Below are 13,086 nucleotides of genomic sequence, written 5' to 3'. Positions count from 1 at the left end.
TTCACTTTGATAGTGATGAAGCGATGCAAACAGACCTGAGGTTGTGGCGTCGTCTACAAAGTCAGACATTCTAAAGTGACAGTATCAACAGAATGGTGTCTCGTTGGGTGAAATGTGTTCGTCGCCAGGGTGACTATGTCGAAAAATAAATATGTAGACGTGAAGAATAAAGATGCAGAATGTTAATAAAGTTTTATTTGAAAAGCGTTAAGAGTTTTCATGTAAAAAAAAGTCGGAAGCATTACTTTTCAGCACGCGCTCATATAATGGCCATAGAGGAAGGAAAAACTGCTCATTTCCTCTTAGCACTAAACGTCATGATAGCTCGCTCTCTGTGCGTGCACTCCTAATATACGTTTTCCGGTGCGTCTAGCAACACTTTTCCCGCTCGTTTTATTGCTCTTTAACGAACGTGTAAATGTGGACTCAAGGAAGTTAAATGTTGTATCAGTCATGTTCGCTACGCTATTTTGATGGTAAAAATGAGAAGCAAGTTGTGGTGTGAGCAGTAGCGAGCTGTGAGCAGTAGCGAGCTGTGAGCAGTGTGCAGGCGCCGCAGCCCCTCGCGTAGGTGGGAGGAGTTCCGCATGAGCGGAAACAGTGGCTGTGTTGCTCTTTGCGCCGCTTACTGCCTATTGTTCTCGGAATGCGCGCCGTCCCTGCCCTACACGTATGACTGAAAGCGGCTGACGTGTTGCAGCTTAAGGTTTAACAGCACAGTAAACGTTGTCAAATGCTTATCGTTGCTAAGCAATGTCTGTTTTATGGGTACGGTATTGTATTTTTTCCTTCTAAAAAGTACTATTTGAGCGCTGTATATACACTGAGGTGATAAAAGTCGTGGGATAGCGATATGCTCATAAACAGATGGCGGTAGTGTCGCGTACACAAGGTATAAAAGGGCAGCGCACTGACGGAGCTAGCCTTTATACTCAGGTGATTCATGTGAAAAGGTTTCCGATGTGATTATGGCTGCATGACAGGTATTAAGAGACCCGGAATGGTAGTTGGAGCTAGATACGTGGGACTTTCAGTTTCGGAAATCGTTAGGGAATTCGATATTCCTAGGTCCACGGTGTCAAGGGTGTGTCGAGAATACCAAATTTCGGGCGTTACCCCTCACCACAGACAATATAGTAGTCGACCGCCTTCTCTTAATGACCGAGAACAGCGGCGCTCGCCTGGAGTTGTCAATGCTAACAGACAAGAAACACTGCGTAAAAGAAATGACCTTTATCTTTTTACACTTGTATCTTTCACTTAAAATGAAATAAAATTATACTTCATCGTAGGAAATAAGTTGAAAACATCTTCTAAAGCATATAAAAATTTAAGAGAAAGAATATATAAAAATAACGGCGTATGAGGTAATTACACGTAAGAGCAAAATTTTTTGTTTGTACTTTGCAGTTGGTTAAATCGTTAGAAAGAATGGATTTCCGGATTGGGAGAGTGATCCCTTATTCACTTTCCATCAATGTCTTCTTCCTTGGACTGGCGTGTTGCATCCATGCATATAAAATATCGGTAATAAACGTGTGTTGCCTCCTTCTTCCCATTAAATAAGTTGAAAAATAGAAATTCCCCAGTTTTCACCCTAATCAACATTGACATTTTGTCTTCGATTAAATAAAGGAAGAGGATTTCCGTAAATAACGGGCCGCTGATTTGGGTACGAGGTGACGGTGGCCGATGGCGACCTAGATGGGTTTCGTGGGATTGACATCAGGCGAATTTGGTCGCTGAGACATCAATGAGAGTTCACTATAATGCGCCTCAAACTACTGTAGCACGGTTCTGGCTCCGAGACACGAACATGTATACTGCTGAAAGATGACATAGCCGTGGGGGAAGATATCGAGGATGAAGGCATGCAGGTGGTTCGCAGCTGTCAGCGTGTCTTCGATAACTACCACAGGTCCCATGCAAGTGCAGGAGAATTTCTGCCATAGCATAATACTGGTCCCCCTAGCTTGTGTCCGTACGTTTCGAGCCGCTGTTCACGTCGATGACGGCGTTTGTAAAGAGGACCATCGACCTAGCGTAACAAAAGTGTGATTCACCCGAAGAGCCGACACATTTCCATTTCTCACTGCAATCGTAACTGACGATGTCGTTGAGTGAACTAGGGAACACGTAGGGGTGGTCTGCTGTGGAGCTCCACGTTCAACAATGTCCAATGAACGGCGTGCTCCGAAACACTTGTGCGTGCACCAGTATTGTGCTCTTTCGGTAGAGATGCCACATATCACTATCTATCCTACTTTAGAGAGCAGACAAGCCTCCGAACCCCACGTTCTGTGAAGAGTCGTGGACCTCCAACCATTTGGCGCCTAGTGGTTTTTCCACTGTCCTCCTATCTCTTTCCGAAGGTGCTCGCGATAGTAGATAGTGAACATTCAACCAGCTTCGCTGTTTTCGAGATACTCGTTCACAGGCTATCCGTAATAATAATCTGCCCTTTGTCAAGTCGCTTATCTCAATGGATTTCCCCATTTGCAACCCATATCTTCGCTAGGGTGATCCCCCGTCCACATCTGCCCCGCTTCCAGTCTTTTGTTAACGCGTCACATGCACGCAATGCCACCAGGCGATATCCAACGTCGAGGGGGGCAGTTGTCATAATGTTTTGGCTGATTAGTCTAAATGACTTCTATTTGGTCGCGTTAAGCTATACGAGTATGTCATGAGGAAATGATCGCTTCTGTTCTCTCGCAGATACCTGTGTGCCGCAAAACCGGTGTTTCCCTTACTTAATAGCCTCTGTAACTCGTTATCGATATAGTGTGGAACCACGTACGAGGGAAAAAATCTAAGGCGCCGACGATTCCTAGTCGTGTTGAAGCGTATAACACGGCACAAACGTCAGAAAGGAAGGAAATAGTCTAGAAGGAGCCCGTGCGTTATAAATATTCATCGTGGCAGGCGGAGCGTGGGCGGAGAGGATGTTTCTGGGGACGCAAGTTAGTCACACTGCCATTCAGTGAGATGTGGCCGTGACGGCAAGCCGGCCGATGAGCAATCGTGCGCGAGCCGACTCTTCCACGGATCGTAAAAACGGTTTCCTCACATCGCTTCTCTAGAGGGAGGCGACAATATTGATAGTTTTAAATAAAAGCCTTCGCATGAACATGTGCAAAAAAGTTCAGCAGGTGTCGAATGAATCGTGTTCGATTAAAAGGCATTCAATTCCTCTTGCCTTTTTGCTTTTTAGGGCTCTCTTTCGCAGTCGCATTTTTACAAGAGATACAGTAGATATAGCGTCTTTTGCGACTGTAGAAAGTCTAAGATTTTATGCAGCCGCAAAAGACGGCTTAACTCCCATATGACTTGCGTTCAGTTCGAATTAATGCGCAGTTCTGCAGACATGGTCATTACTGCGTGATACAAGGACTACTCGAAAAGAAAGGCTCAATAGTTCGCGAACTGTAAACGACAGTAAAAATCGGATGAAACTTTGCACAGATGTGTTGAACAAGTATATCTACTATGCTTGTCGATCGCGTCACGTCTCTCTTTCCAAATCTGAGCACACAGTGAACATGTTAAGATACCTAGAATAATAGTGTCTCCCGCCATGTGTGGATACGCGTTGCGAGGTTTCGCCTGAGTTCATGCAAACCCCACATTACGTATCAATCATGCACTTCCTTCTTGGCTGCACACTGCTTGGTCAATGAGGACGCCCTTGCAGACAATGAACTAAAACACTATAAACAACTTTCTAATATAGGAAGTAAGCTGTTTTTGTATTATTTCCATCGTAAATTATTTTCAAGCACTGTTGACCGCTTTTGAAGAGGTTCTTCACAAGCTGTCAACAACACCAAAAAATAACGCATGATTTTCTGTGTGAGTAATACGTCAGTTGTCTTGAAATGAAAGGACAGTTCCTTAGCACAGAATATGGTTTAGGGTAAATAAAACAAAGAATAAGTCGTTGATGATTATGACTTTGGACTAGTGTTGCGCTGTACCAAAACTTAGGTTCGGTACCTTCTGTACAATACATAAATGACATGATAAATCGTAGGCTATCGGTAGTATTGGTAGCATTGGTGGGAAAGAAACGTAATTGAATGTATGTGAGAGAAACTGGGAGCCGACTTCACTTTCTTTTTGTTTGTTTGTTTTTAACATATTTAGAACCGCACGTCGTTCATTGTTAGGCCGCAGTGTATTTTATATCCTTACAATACGTAAATTGCATTTTATAAGTAACAAAAATTAGTTGATCACATAAGTTCTGCGCTTTCATGTAACCAAAGCAATTAATTTTGATGCAAACAGTTTACACGCACAAGTAATCTGTGTAATTATTGTTGCTATTATGTAGCCAATACAACGTTCTTCATGATGATCAAAGGCAACAGTTTGTGCTACTATTGATAAGTGTGAAAGTTGTTTATGAATAACAGAAACAAGTTATATATAAGCTCGACAAAGTATTGAAGCGATGTTAGATATGTTTTTGTTTTGTGTTTTTCTCTTTTTAATTTTACCAGTTTTTCAGGAAATTGCATTTTCTAGAGCCATATGATAAATGCGTTTTTTTTTTTTGTTTTTACTACAACATCCCTCTGTTTCACGTTACAAATGAACAATATTCGAATAAAACCTGATTTGAAGACTGAGAATTTCAATGTTGCTATGAACGCTGTTTATTTTTAAGTAATGTTTATATTACTTTCTTTTACATATTGGACCAGGACATTGAGATTATAAACAGTTCTGGCAGTTTCTGATTTTCTATGACGTAATAATACACTCCTGGAAATTGAAATAAGAACACCATGAATTCATTGACCCAGGAAGGGGAAACTTTATTGACACATTCCTGGGGTCAGATACATCACATGATCACACTGACAGAACCACAGGCACATAGACACAGGCAACAGAGCATGCACAATGTCGGCACTAGTACAGTGTATATCCACCTTTCGCAGCAATGCAGGCTGCTATTCTCCCATGGAGACGATCGTAGAGATGCTGGATGTAGTTCTGTGGAACGGCTTGCCATGCCATTTCCACCTGGCGCCTCAGTTGGACCAGCGTTCGTGCTGGACGTGCAGACCGCGTGAGACGACGCTTCATCCAGTCAAAAACATGCTCAATGGGGGACAGATCCGGAGATCTTGCTGGCCAGGGTAGTTGACTTACACCTTCTAGAGCACGTTGGGTGGCACGGGATACATGCGGACGTGCATTGTCCTGTTGGAACAGCAAGTTCCCTTGCCGGTCTAGGAATGGTAGAACGATGGGTTCGATGACGGTTTGGATGTACCGTGCACTATTCAGTGTCCCCTCGACGATCACCAGTGGTGTACGGCCAGTGTAGGAGATCGCTCCCCACACCATGATGTCGGGTGTTGGCCCTGTGTGCCTCGGTCGTATGCAGTCCTGATTGTGGCGCTCACCTGCACGGCGCCAAACTCGCATACGACCATCATTGGCACCAAGGCAGAAGCGACTCTCATCGCTGAAGACGACACGTCTCCATTCGTCCCTCCATTCACGCCTGTCGCGACACCACTGGAGGCGGGCTGCACGATGTTGGGGCGTGAGCGGAAGACGGCCTAACGGTGTGCGGGACCGTAGCCCAGCTTCATGGAGACGGTTGCGAATGGTCCTCGCCGATACCCCAGGAGCAACAGTGTCCCTAATTTGCTGGGAAGTGGCGGTGCGGTCCCCTACGGCACTGCGTAGGATCCTACGGTCTTGGCGTGCATCCGTGCGTCGCTGCGGTCCGGTCCCAGGTCGACGGGCACGTGCACCTTCCGCCGACCACTGGCGACAACATCGATGTACTGTGGAGACCTCACGCCCCACGTGTTGAGCAATTCGGCGGTACGTCCACCCGGCCTCCCGCATGTCCACTATACTCCCTCGCTCAAAGTCCGTCAACTGCACATACGGTTCACGTCCACGCTGTCGCGGCATGCTACCAGTGTTAAAGACTGCGATGGAGCTCCGTATGCCACGGCAAACTGGCTGACACTGACGGCGGCGGTGCACAAATGCTGCGCAGCTAGCGCCATTCGACGGCCAACACCGCGGTTCCTGGTGTGTCCGCTGTGCCGTGCGTGTGATCATTGCTTGTACAGCCCTCTCGCAGTGTCCGGAGCAAGTATGGTGGGTCTGACACACCGGTGTCAATGTGTTCTTTTTTCCATTTCCAGGAGTGTAGTTTAAACTTCTATTAAAAGTTTCGTACCTGCTGCTCTACAGACGTTCTTGTTCTATTTTTAGAACTGTTCTTCTTGTGGTTATTGTCATTTGTACAGCACTACGACGTGAATAATGTTATATTTTGGATGTTGTTGCCAACAGTGGAATATTATTGCCAAGTATGTGGTTGTGATATCTGTGATTTGAGTTTGTGTTGGAGTGTCTGGACCGAATGAGGTGCCGCGAGGGTTAGAACACTGGACTTGCATCCGGATGGTCAACGGTTCAAATCCACGTCTGACCATCCAGATTTAAATTTTCCTTTATTTCCCTAAATCGCTTAAGCAAAATGCAGGGATAGTTTCTTTAGAAGAGTACGGCTAATTTTATTCGTCATCTTTCCCTAATATGTGATTTTGCCCCGTCGCTAATGATCTCATTGTCGACGGATCGTTAAACACTAATCTCCTTTCGTTCCATATATATGCGTCTGATCGTGTAACACCAGTTTGTTCTCTGCAACGGCTTTCTGGATATTGTAGTTGGTATAAGGCATTCGTTATGGTTACTTATCATGATGATTTCCATATCTTCTTCTAAGTTATAAGTTTTAAAGAGGAAATTGTTGAAGAGTAATAGAAAGGAGAATAATGGCTTGCTTGACATCGGAATTTTGAACGACACGTAAGTGAAATAATCCCCGTACCTAAGTGGTAATATTAGAGAGGACGGTCGTGGTTGAAGCAAGTAAGACATCTGAAGGGTAGAAAACGTCCTCAGTAAAAGAGCTCTGTTGGTATCAAATATTGTATGAAAATGTGGAAGGAATTTTTGAGTGGTACCTCTGTACCACAATATTGCATCAAAGTGAAAAGTGGACTATTGGCAATCCAGAGAAGAATTAACTGGAAGCATTTTTAATTTGGTGCAGTCCAAGCCTGTTTAAAATTAAATATACAAAGTACGAAATGAAGAAGTACTGAAAAGAACAGTTGAGAAAAGAAATCTACGGAAGGCCCTTACTAAAGGAAGAGGATGGTTACTGGCACAACTTCCACGGCGTCCACTAATAGTTAACTTTTTTCCCTGTTTCTAAAATTTCTAGCTTAGTTGCGCTGACATATGAGGTAATGGTGACTAGTTTCAAAGGTTTTGTTCATTTTCGAACAATTACCTGAGTCGTTCCCATGTGACTAGTAAAATAATTTCATAGTATATCATTTAGCATTTCCGGCTGTTCACAACCGTTCAAGTTTGAACATTCCGTGTCCTTAATGCTGCCAACTACTACACACTGAGTGATTTGTTAACGAAACAGACGACTCAGTTGAAGAAGCAACAGTGGTCCGCAAATTAAGCAACCTGATAATCCAATGAGCTCGAGTATTTAAACATTATGGCAAAATGAATCATCTCGCATGTCATCTTCATCTCTTCAATTTATTGTCCACTATTTTGCAGTAATATTTTTACTGCATGTCGTAGAGCGCTGTATCTGTGATTTGAATTAACTAGATGCCAACATGCTAACTACTATGTGTGTTAAAAAATAAAGTTAACTTTTCTTTTGTGGAAATAAATTTATTTATTCGTCTACATCAAAGTCATCCCTTTCAAAATATTCCTCGTTAGACATTTTGCACTAATGCCAGTCCTTATTTCCAATTCCCGAAACACTTCAGGGACTCGATGTTAGGTATACCTCATAGCTCTCTAGGCGACGCCCTTTTAATCTCGTCTGTGGTCTCAAAGCGACGGCCCTTTAAGGTTTTCTTTATTTTTGGACTTTTATTTCGCGAATATGTTGCCCTGGCTCGGTAAAAATTGTGAGTAGCATGCGTCCGGAAGAGATGCAGCAAGAGGCGGCTGCACGCACAGCTGGTGGGTTCCTTGGCCGGGTGTGAATAGTGCGCAACGAACGGAACCTCGCGCATTCCACCATCTCTTCTCTCATCTGCGGCTCGTAAAAGTCCGCGCACAATGCTATCCGGTGCGGTTTGCGGCTGTTTCGCTACGCCGCAGACAGACAGCCCACACTCGCGACCGACGAGCAAAACCGTACTTCGAACCTCCGCAGGATCTTATGTCGTTGCGAGACACCGAGATTGTCTTTTGCTCCCCACGAGATGTCCTTTAAAGAAAAACGAAGAACAAGTTATCAGTGACGTCTCAAAAGTCACTGCCAACTGAGAAACTTCTGTAACCTTCCAGAATGTTTGCCGTCCTCCAGGCAGTAGCAGTACGAGAAGTAGTTTTATTCACCGTGGATCACTTTTTCAATTTAAGACCAAGAAAATAACGTAAGTCACGTAGCCTCCTCAGTCCTTGTGTTGCGTATATGCCACGTGCAACTTTTATTTTCTTCTGGATCAGATAATAAAATAAATTAGCTCTGTCTGTATCTAGCATATAAATTACATTATGTGGTTTCTCTGTGTGCCCAGTAGTTGGCAGCATCCAGAATCTTTTTGAAGAAAGCTGTTAACTGCAGTGTCAGCAAGCCTACGAGGAATATAGATATTTTTTTAGTAATGTTGGACTACAATATGTTCAGAATATGCTGCAGTATGCCGCTATACCCTACAGTATCGAATAAGGGATTATTTATTTCATAGCAACAACACGGCGAGATATGTACTTTCGATGTAACATTAGGTTTTGCAGTCGGGAACGACCTGTACTTTCACTTTCCAGTAACATTGTTTTAATAATTTTAGGTGTGTAACATTTAGTTTTCTGAATGTTGCATATATTTCACTTATTTTCTAACACAAATATTATTCACCTTGAACTCGTCCTAAAATTTTGGTGAATCACGCAAATCTTTTAAATTTAGTATTTTAATCTTATTTTGTCCTAGAGCAATGCTGTAACCGCCAGTATAAACTTTTCATTCATAAAATCTGAGCTCAGGACTGAGGAGGATATACGGGCATTAGAATACTTACAAGCCTGTGAGTATTTTGGTAAGTATGAGATAAGTACCTAATCACCCTATGGCAACACTTTTTTATTAGCATCCTCATCATCCCAAGCGTTAGGCTGAATATTTTGTACCTTTTACCTTGTATTTTGTTCCTCTTAGTCTCTCGAGCTTGAGATCGATATCTCCTGTACACACTTAATTTACACATTACAGAATTTATACACTGGCAGAAATGGAATCTATAGCACCACGAACGCTTTGAACGACAGCTACCACGAAACTGAAACTTCATTAATACCCATGGCTATTGGATATGTTGATTAAAATGTCTTCCCTTACATATGCGATCTTATTTTCAGTATTATCATTACAGAACAAGCCCATTCTTACACGTGAAGGAAGGTGTGAATACCTTACGGCTATTGGGTGTGTCTAACGTTGTTGGAAGTTTTCAGGTGGAGAATGCAACACAGGGGACGTTCATATGCGACCTATCGCCAACTTTTAGACTTCGAGAAACGTCACACCACTGGCTTTGAGTGATATGGATCATACCAATAGATCGCACATACAGTTGACTGTAACGAAATGACTGCAGAACGAGTGGTGACGAGATAGATTCTTTGCAATAATGGGACAAGAAGAGTAGTTACAGGTCTGTCCAGAAGCATTAAACCACGACGAGGTCGCAGGATTGTTTGACAGGCTCTGACGATTGGACGGATGTCAACACCTAGAAACGGGACAGAGGTTACAGCTGAAGTGTCACCACGAACCTTCGAAAACAGATAACTAGAAGATGGGTTCAGATCTCGACGGATGGAAATAAGGATGATTAGGGGGTAGCATCCCTTCGATAACGAGATCATTAGAGACGGAGCATGATCTCGCATTGTTTCAAGGATAAGGAACGAAATCGGCCGTGCCCTTCCAGAGGAACTATCCTGACATTTGCCTGGAACGATTCAGAGAATATCTCGATGGACAGACGCGGATTTGAACCGTCAGCCTATCGAATGCGAGACCAGTGTGCTAACCACTATGTCACCACGCTCGATTTGACATCTGGACTTTCTATTTGTCGTTAACCCACAGCACAATGTCGACTGGGACAGTTTGTGACCTTCTGTCCATATTAAGTGACGAGTGGCGATCAGATCGACGCCAGCGTGTCCGTAGACGACTTGGTGTAAGGTCATAGGAAGCAGCGACTTTCGAGACCCATAATTCTCCATCACCTGAATCATGGAGTGACGAGTTACGGGATATGACGACATACTTGATTTGGTAACTACTGAAGGGTGACTGAATGCACGCCAGTATGTGGCAAGAGTGGTAAATCTTGTTGCCATACATGCCATACACTTCAGGACCAGATTATCAAATCTCTGTCCAGATCTAAGCCATACACAACAAGCCCCTAACGGTGTGTGGCGACCGCTACGGTCGCAGGTTCGAATCCTGCCTCGGGCATGGACGTGTGTGGTGTCCTTAGGTTAGTTAGGTTTAAGTAGTTCTAAGTTCTAGGGGACTGATGACCTGAGCTGTTAAGTTCCATAGTGCTCAGAGCCATTTGAACCATTTTTGGTGTGTGGCGGGGTGTACTTCTGGTACCACTAACTGATCCCTTCTACCCCATTCCACTCGTGAATGGCGCGAGGAAAGAATGGTTGTCGGTAAGTCTCTGTATTAGATCTAATTCCACGAATTTTGTCATTGTGGTCATTCCGCAAAATGTATGTGGGATGAAGTAATATGTTATCCGAATCTTCTCGGAAAGCACTCTCTCGAAATTACAATTGTAAACCACTCTGTCATGCACAACGCCTCTCTTGTAGCGTCTGCCACTGGAGTTTATTGAGCATCCCTTGTGCCAACTAAACGATCCCGTGACGAAACGTGCCGGTCTTCGTTGGACATTCTCAGTCTCTTCTATCAGTCCTACCTCGCAAAGGTCCCGTATTAATGAACAATACACAAGAACTAGTCGAACAACCGCCTTGTAAGTCACTAGTCACTTCCTTGACGGATAAATTACATTTCCTGAACATTCTTCCTACGAATCTCAGTCTGGCAACTGCTTTTCCTACTGTTTGTTTTATGTGGTCATTCCACTTAAAGTCACTCTGCATGACATATTCCAGCAGAATAACACAAGGTCGCACTCTGCGTTTCACACCACGCTCGCCTTGAGGAATGTACGGATCCTCGATTGCCCTATCTTGTCCCTTGATCGACACCATATAGTATGACTGGAGTGTGATAGGAAGACGTATACTTACAGACCTGCTTCCAGGCACTAAATCTCATGAACTGACACAGCATGTGTTTCAAGCATGGCAAGGAATTCCTCGCGACTATATTCTGAGGCTGTCTACTTCCATGTCATAACGAATAAAAGGAAGTTGAAGTTAATGGTTTTAGTCATAACGTAGTATTCTCCATTCTTCTTAGATATCTGAATTCCGCCACGTGCATCTCTTTTTGCTCCAGTTTATTATTGTTTCACATTCTTATGGGGAAAGAGCAGTAAATGTTTTTCAACAGGCGCAGACCTTACGAGGTATGGAAAAAGGTAAGAGACTACTTGCCTCGCCGCAGAAGTACTTATCATGGTATATTCGTATGCTACAGCTTTTAGACTTGGAACTGTATCTTTGTGCTGTGCCAGGTCTCATCAGAATCGATCCATTGAGTGACAGTGAATGAGTAGTTCACAGCTGACGTGTTACTGCGATCCATTGGAATGCAAATGCGGTGGAGCTACAGCGCAGTATCACGAAAAACGACACTCTGAAAAGTTTTGAGAGGTATAAGGAACGAACTCACATGTGTGTGGACTGAAATGAGCCCTACTTTGAGAACGACCACTGTTGATGGGTCCATTTGGTACGAACGTACATTTACAGCACGAATCTTGAATCTTTTGTGTCAGGCGTCGTACACGACTACGTACCGGTGGTGCGCAAAATCAGTTCTACATTGCTCGCTCAGTTTTATGAAACTTGTCACAGCGTAACGATACAATTCAAAGGATGTGATCAGTCATGCTCTAATGATTATAACAATGCGTATGGTTACGCCGGAAGTCCCATCTGGGAGCCCAGTCGCCTAGTGCAAGTCTGTTTTAGTTGACGCCACTTCGGAGATTTGCATGTCGATGAGGATGAAATTATGGATGGAGAGAACACAATAGCCATCCCCGAGCAGAGAAAATCTCCAACCCAGCCGGGAATCGAATCCGGGCCCCTCGCATGGCATTCAGCCGCGCTGACCACTCAGCTATGGAAGCGGGCGTCATGCTCTGATACGCCACAGCAAGTAGTTCCTTGCTAGAACGAACAGTTTTCCTTTTATTTTGATCAATATACACTGACGAGAGAATATATTATGACCCCTACCACCGAAAGACTGAATACCGCCTGGTGGCGGAGCAGGGGGAGCAGAGACCAATGAGATTTATAGATTCAACAAATCCTTGTTACGTTTCCGGAGGTATGCGACACAGTATGTCTACGGGCAAGAGACGCGTTTCCCCCCATATTACGGCCCAGTGATTCGTGGACGCTTAACAAACCACTGTAGCATGATTCTAGTCTTGTGAAACGGGCAGTTAGCGTTGTAGAATATGCCATCGCCGTGAAAACATCAAGCATGAAGGAATGCAGGTGGTCCGCAATAAGGTTCACGTAGTCCGCAGTTGCCATTGCGCTTTCGATTACAACACTTCCAACTGAATACCAGGTGACTCTCCACCAAAGCATAATACTGCCCCCACCGACACAAGTCGTGACAGGGTGCATGTTCGAGGAGCCTTTTGGCTGTATGACGGTGTATCCAGACACGACCGACGATCTGGTGTAATAAGAAATGTGATCGGACCAGGCAACATTTTTCCGTGACCAACGGTCCACTCTCGATGGTCCCATACCAATTGCAGTCGTAATTGACTACGTCGTTGGGTCAAGGTTGGAAGAGTCGCTAATCGA

This window comes from Schistocerca piceifrons, chromosome X (assembly GCF_021461385.2).
Source record: "Schistocerca piceifrons isolate TAMUIC-IGC-003096 chromosome X, iqSchPice1.1, whole genome shotgun sequence".
Lineage (NCBI taxonomy): Eukaryota > Metazoa > Arthropoda > Insecta > Orthoptera > Acrididae > Schistocerca > Schistocerca piceifrons.
This window is presented reverse-complemented; position numbering follows the sequence as displayed.